Source organism: Camponotus vicinus, unplaced genomic scaffold (genome assembly GCF_025532165.1).
Source record: "Camponotus vicinus isolate PSW18456_S1 unplaced genomic scaffold, iyCamVici1.0 SCAF_10, whole genome shotgun sequence".
Lineage (NCBI taxonomy): Eukaryota > Metazoa > Arthropoda > Insecta > Hymenoptera > Formicidae > Camponotus > Camponotus vicinus.
Genome location: NW_028141946.1, coordinates 7,195,959 through 7,201,958, shown reverse-complemented (window position 1 = coordinate 7,201,958; position 6,000 = coordinate 7,195,959). Strand labels below are relative to the sequence as shown.

Here is a 6,000-nt window from a genome sequence, read left to right as displayed (position 1 = left end):
ATAATTATTATATAATTGTATAATTTTTACTATTATTTATCTAATTAATCGGGAATTATATCGTAAATTATGGTGAAAAATGAGCATGCAAAAATAAACATGCAATATTATATAATGCAATAATCAGACTTTTCAAAAATGGCATTAAAATAAAGAAATATAAGCTCTAGGTGATACAAAGTGTTTTTATTAGTGTTTTATCAAGTGTATTTTCGTATAATGAGATTTTTTCTTATAAAAGAAAAAATTTCTTATTTATTGCCGAACAAGTAAAAAAAAAAAAGAAAAAGAATGAGTATTCTCACGTTTACATTTCAAGTTCTTACTATTTGCGGGTGTTGGCCACCGAATTCGTGGACATCACGATACAAACGTATTATGTATGCTGTATATACAGTTTGTATAGTTCTGTTAATAAATACATTTATGTTGTCACAATTAATGGATATAATTCTGAGCGTCAACAATACCGACGATTTTGCCGAGAATTTTTATGTGACGCTTACCTCGATCGTATGTTGCTGCAAGATGTTCAGTTTATTGAGAAATCGCAGCAATATTGCGATGCTGATCGATATTTTGATGAAGAAACCATGTCTGCCCATCGAACTTGATGAAATAGAAATTCGACAGAAATTCGACAGACTTATACAGTAAGTATTATGCAAAATGCTCAGTAATTAACGTAATCACTTATTATATAGGATTACTTTTTGAAAGATCTTTTATTACATATATTATAGAGAATACATAAAATACATAAAAGATATTAAATACAGAAATTCTATATAATTAAATTTTCTCTCTATATACAGTGCAATCTTTTTAAAAGTAGATTACGAGATTAATTTTTATATAATGATAAATTAGATTATTAATTAAATGTTTTATATTAATTAAAAAATTACAATCATTAAACACATTAAATAGTGAAATCTAAAAAATATAACTATTTATTACAGGAAAAACACACTATATTACGCAACTTTAGTCGAATTGACATGCGCGTTTGCATTAGTAACATCATTGTTTAGAGATTACAGAAAGGATAAATTACCTTTCAGAGCGTGGTTACCATTCAACTATTCTTCATCGATGTTATTTGAAATCGTTTATGTGCATCAGTCGATAAGTTTGACGGCTGGATCGGTCCTCCAGATTGCCTGTGACAGTTTAATATGCGGATTATTGATGCATATCTGCTCTCAAATAGAGATATTCGAGTGTCATCTGAGAAAAATCGTAAATAAATCGCATTTTCTTCGTGAATGCATCATGCAGCACATATGCATCTCTAAGTCAGTTTTTTATTAATAAGAATTTTCTTCTAATACAAATATATATATATATATATATATATATATATATATGTGTGTGTGTGTGTGTGTGTGTGTGTGTGTGTGTTTGTTTGTGTATAAAACAATTTTAAAAATGTTTGAAAGTTATATGTCTCTGATCGATTCTAGATTCGCATTTATGGTAAACAAAAAGTTTAGATCGATCATTACTGTTCAATTCGTAGTGAGTATGTTGGTAGTGTGTTTCAATCTATATCAACTGACACAGATGGCCATAAATGCGAAATCCATTCAAATAATATTATATATGTGTTGCATGTTGACACAAATCTCTATTTACTGCTGGTATGGAAATGAAGTCAAGCTTAAGGTGTGCACTTTTTAAAAAATACATCTTTTTTTATATTTTTTTCTATATTTTCTCTATTTTTTTTCTTATGTTTTATTTTTTCTGATATTTTGAATTTGTTTATATCATGTATGCATGTATTTTAAAGTTTAATGTAACATTAGAAATATGCTAAAAGAAATATACCAAATATAAAATGCATTAGAAATATACCAAAAAGCATACTTAATTAATTTTTATTTAAAATCAATTTAAATATTTTTATCTTATTTTCTTTACATAAATATATAGAATCAACCTGCAAAATAATGCATGCAATTTGAATATTTATCTTATCTTACTAATTATTTAATAAAAAAATTATTTAATAAATTTTCTCATATTCTTAAGTATAGAGTCAACAAATAATCAATAACGTGTTCGAAATGGAATGGCTTACTTTGGATTATAACGTTCAAAAGAGTTTGTTAATAATTATGACACGTAGCATGATACCTATTGAATTCACCAGTGCTTATGTTATCTCTATGAATCTTGAATCATTCGTCACTGTTAGTATAAAAATTTATTTTTACTTTCAATCGATTTTACATTTATAATTTCTCATTTATAGATTTTTCTAATATCTCAACGTAGATATAATGGTAATAAAGTCATTTAAAATAGAACTTTTAAGTAGATTAACATGAAATTTTATTAACGCTTTTATTTAATGAATTATAAATTTATATAAATTTAAGATTTCAATATTTAAAAGTTTGACATATTATTTGTGTTGTTAGGTTTTGTATTTTAAGGAATAGATTATTAATTTATTGTAAAAATAAATCTAAACTAAATCAAATGACTTTGCTTTGTTTTACTTTTTATTACAGTTGCTCAAGACATCGTATTCTGCTTATAATATACTTCAACAGATGCAGAATTGAAGCAAAAACACAAATTTAACAAAAATACTAATACTTATATCCCACGTTTATATGAATCTTGGCATATAAATATGTATGTATAGAAATGAGTTAATCATTGTAATTAATGTTCTTCTATATTGAATAATATTAATAGATAAATATAAAAATGATGCTCTTTCCCTCTCTCTCTCTGTCTCTCAATTTTGTTATTATTTTATACGATTGACATCTCTTGATATAAAGTATTTTTATTCATATATTAATAATATGATTATCTTAATGATATGATTAACCTAATGAGAAATTGTTGAAAAAATTATTTGATCACTTTTTATTTACGTATTGAAGATATTTTATATTGATTAGAAATAATGAAAAAAGTTAATGTGAAAAATTTATTACCATCAAGAAGATTCACACAATATGATACAAGCACTTTTCAAATATTATTTTTCTATACAAATAAACCATAGTCCCTCAGAAGCTCACATTTTGAATACTAGCTTAAGAAATCCGAACTATTGTCACAGTTGAGAGATCGGCAGCCTCCAAAAAATTTTGTTGCATTAACATTAATTGTCATATGTATAAAAAGAGAGCCCGAATATAGAGAATCCCATAGAGAAGAAGAACATATTCACAAAAAGTAAATAAAGGAAATATAAATACTATTTTTATTGCTGGCAGGCAGCAGTCACTAATTGGTTTATGGATAAATTCTGAGGAAGTTCAAGTTCCTATAAAAAAGAAAAAGAAATAAGTTATGGATATAATCTCATGTATAAATAATGCAATTATTTAAAATGATCAAATATTTTTATTCTTCTCTGACTTACTAAGATATCATTTTATGTAGTCTTATTTCCACAAAAAATTTTATGTTATAATATAAAACCAGTATGTAAGAGAACTTTATTTTTTATGATTGATATATGTATGAGAACATCTAGGAAACGCAATTGAAGTTTGAATAATGAAAGTTATAATCAAGGAAAGGGAAAGTTAAGCGAAGAATATTTTCGTCAAGAAACTGCGAGACTATAGACATTTGTCAGTCTCTTAAAAGAGTTCTATAGTGAATTATACCATTATAAAAGCGATTCTAACACCGTAGCGATTAAACACATATTAAATAAAATTGTTGACTACTATCTAAGTATTTCAATCGTTAATTTACACAAATTGAGGCATATATAATTTGTCTATGAAATTTAATTTTAATAAATAACTATAAAGAGAGCGTATATATTTTCAATCTTGTTTACTCTAAGAGGTGTTTCGTAAGTTAAATAATTTATTTTTGAAAAATAGACAGTAAGTGTAACTTAAAGTAACAATGCGCGTGTTAGAATTTACATTTACAATTTTAACAATCTGTGGTTGCTGGACACCGGATTCTTGGACATCTTCCTACAAACGTTTCCTGTATCATATTTATGCAATTTTCATATTATTCTATTAATAAGTACGTTTACACTATCGCAATTTCTGGATCTAATCCTAATCGTGGACAATCCGGATGACTTTACCGACAATTTCTACATGCTTCTTGCCATGATTATTTCTTGCTTTAAAATGTCTAGCTTGTTAGTAAATCGCGACAATATTGTGATGCTAACAGATGTTTTTATGAAAAAACCGTGTATACCAATCGAACCAGATGAGATAGAAATTCGACGAAAATTCGATAAACTTATCGAGTAAGTATGTGATACAACATAACTTTACAATAATACATATTCTTCGATTTGAAAATTTTACAATTTTGTTAGCAAGTTTTTCCTAAACAAGATTATTAGAAAAAAAGATTATAACAATTAACATTAAAGAAAATATCAAATAAGTAGCAATTGTAGGGGTAATTAAATAATGAATATAAAACTGTCAATAGTTAATTACAGAGTGAATACGCTGCATTATGCGATTCTAATTGAATTTTCAAGCTCAAGCTCGGTGATACAATCATTGCTCACGGACTATTGGGAAGGGAAGTTAACGTTTAGAGCCTGGTTACCATTCGATTATTCCTCGACAATACTATTTCACTTTATGTACTTTCATCAATTAATAGGCCTACTTGTAGGGGCTCTTCTACATGTTGCTTGCGACAGTCTGATATGTGGATTAATTTTACACATATGCTGTCAAATAGAAATACTGAATTATCGTATGCAAAGAGTCATACGTAATCCAAAAATTCTTCGTGATTACGTCATCCAACATAATCTAATGATCAAGTTTGTTTTATAAAATTAGTATTTTATTATTGGAATTTTTATTTCTTTTGCAACTTTTATATGAATATAACATGATAGTAATTTTATTAATAGTCTATGATAAATAAATTATAAAGAAGATTCTAAAATAATATTGTCATTGATTTATTTTGGATATTAATTTTTTATATATAATTTTGTAAAATAAACGATCTTATTATTGTAAAAAACATTGACATATACACATTTATGCATAGAAAATTATATCATGCATTTATAACATTTATTTTAGGTTTGCCTTTATGATGAATAAGAAATTTAGGTTGACCATTACCTTTCAGTTTATAGTAAGTACAATGGTAGTGTGCGTTACTTTATATCAACTGACCAAGACAAATGCGAATGTAATTCAATTAGGATTGTACATGTCATCAATGCTGACACAAATCTTTTTGTATTGTTGGTATGGAAACGAAGTTAAACTAAAGGTGTGCATTAAAATAAATTCTTTTGATGTTCTGCATGGATATTTTTTTCATTTTGTGATATCGTACAAATTAGATATTAATTAATATTTTTTAATATTTTAATATGTATATAATATACATATAAGATGTATGCATACACATAATAAATATAAAACTTTTTCAAATAATACTTATACCATGTCAAATAACGTATTGAAGAAATTAAAACACTAATTTGTTCTAGATTAATTTCTTTCTATTCTTTTCACATTTGAGCTTAAAATGAAGAAATATTTTATATTTTTTTGATGCAGAGTATGCAATTGACCAATAACCTATTTGAAATAGAATGGCTTATGCTGAGAGAAGATGTAAAGAAAGATTTATTGACAATTACAAGGTGCGGTACAGTTCCCATCGAATTTACGAGCGCCTACATTTTTCCCATGAATCTCGATTCATTTGTGGGTGTTAGTATAATAAATCTATTTTTACAGTGAAATTATATTTCTTACGATACAATCAGTATTGACTACTGTATATAGTTCTAAAAAATAAAAAATTATAAAATTAATAAAATATTAAGTTTATTAAAAATAACTTGTTTATTTTAGTTGCTCAAGATGTCATATTCGACTTATAATATACTTCAGCAAATGCGAGATGAAAGTGTCGAAGGTAAATAGAAGATTGTTATTCAATTATTGTTATATCTTATTATTATATTGTAGAAATAATGCGATGTAAATCAGAAATTAA

General features: G+C 25.9%; 1 pseudogene; it reads left to right on the top strand.

Moving 5' to 3' along the window:
- The first annotated feature begins 291 nt into the window (after window positions 1-291).
- Window positions 292-5,927, top strand: LOC145960844 (uncharacterized; annotated as a pseudogene).
- The last annotated feature ends 73 nt before the right edge of the window (window positions 5,928-6,000 follow it).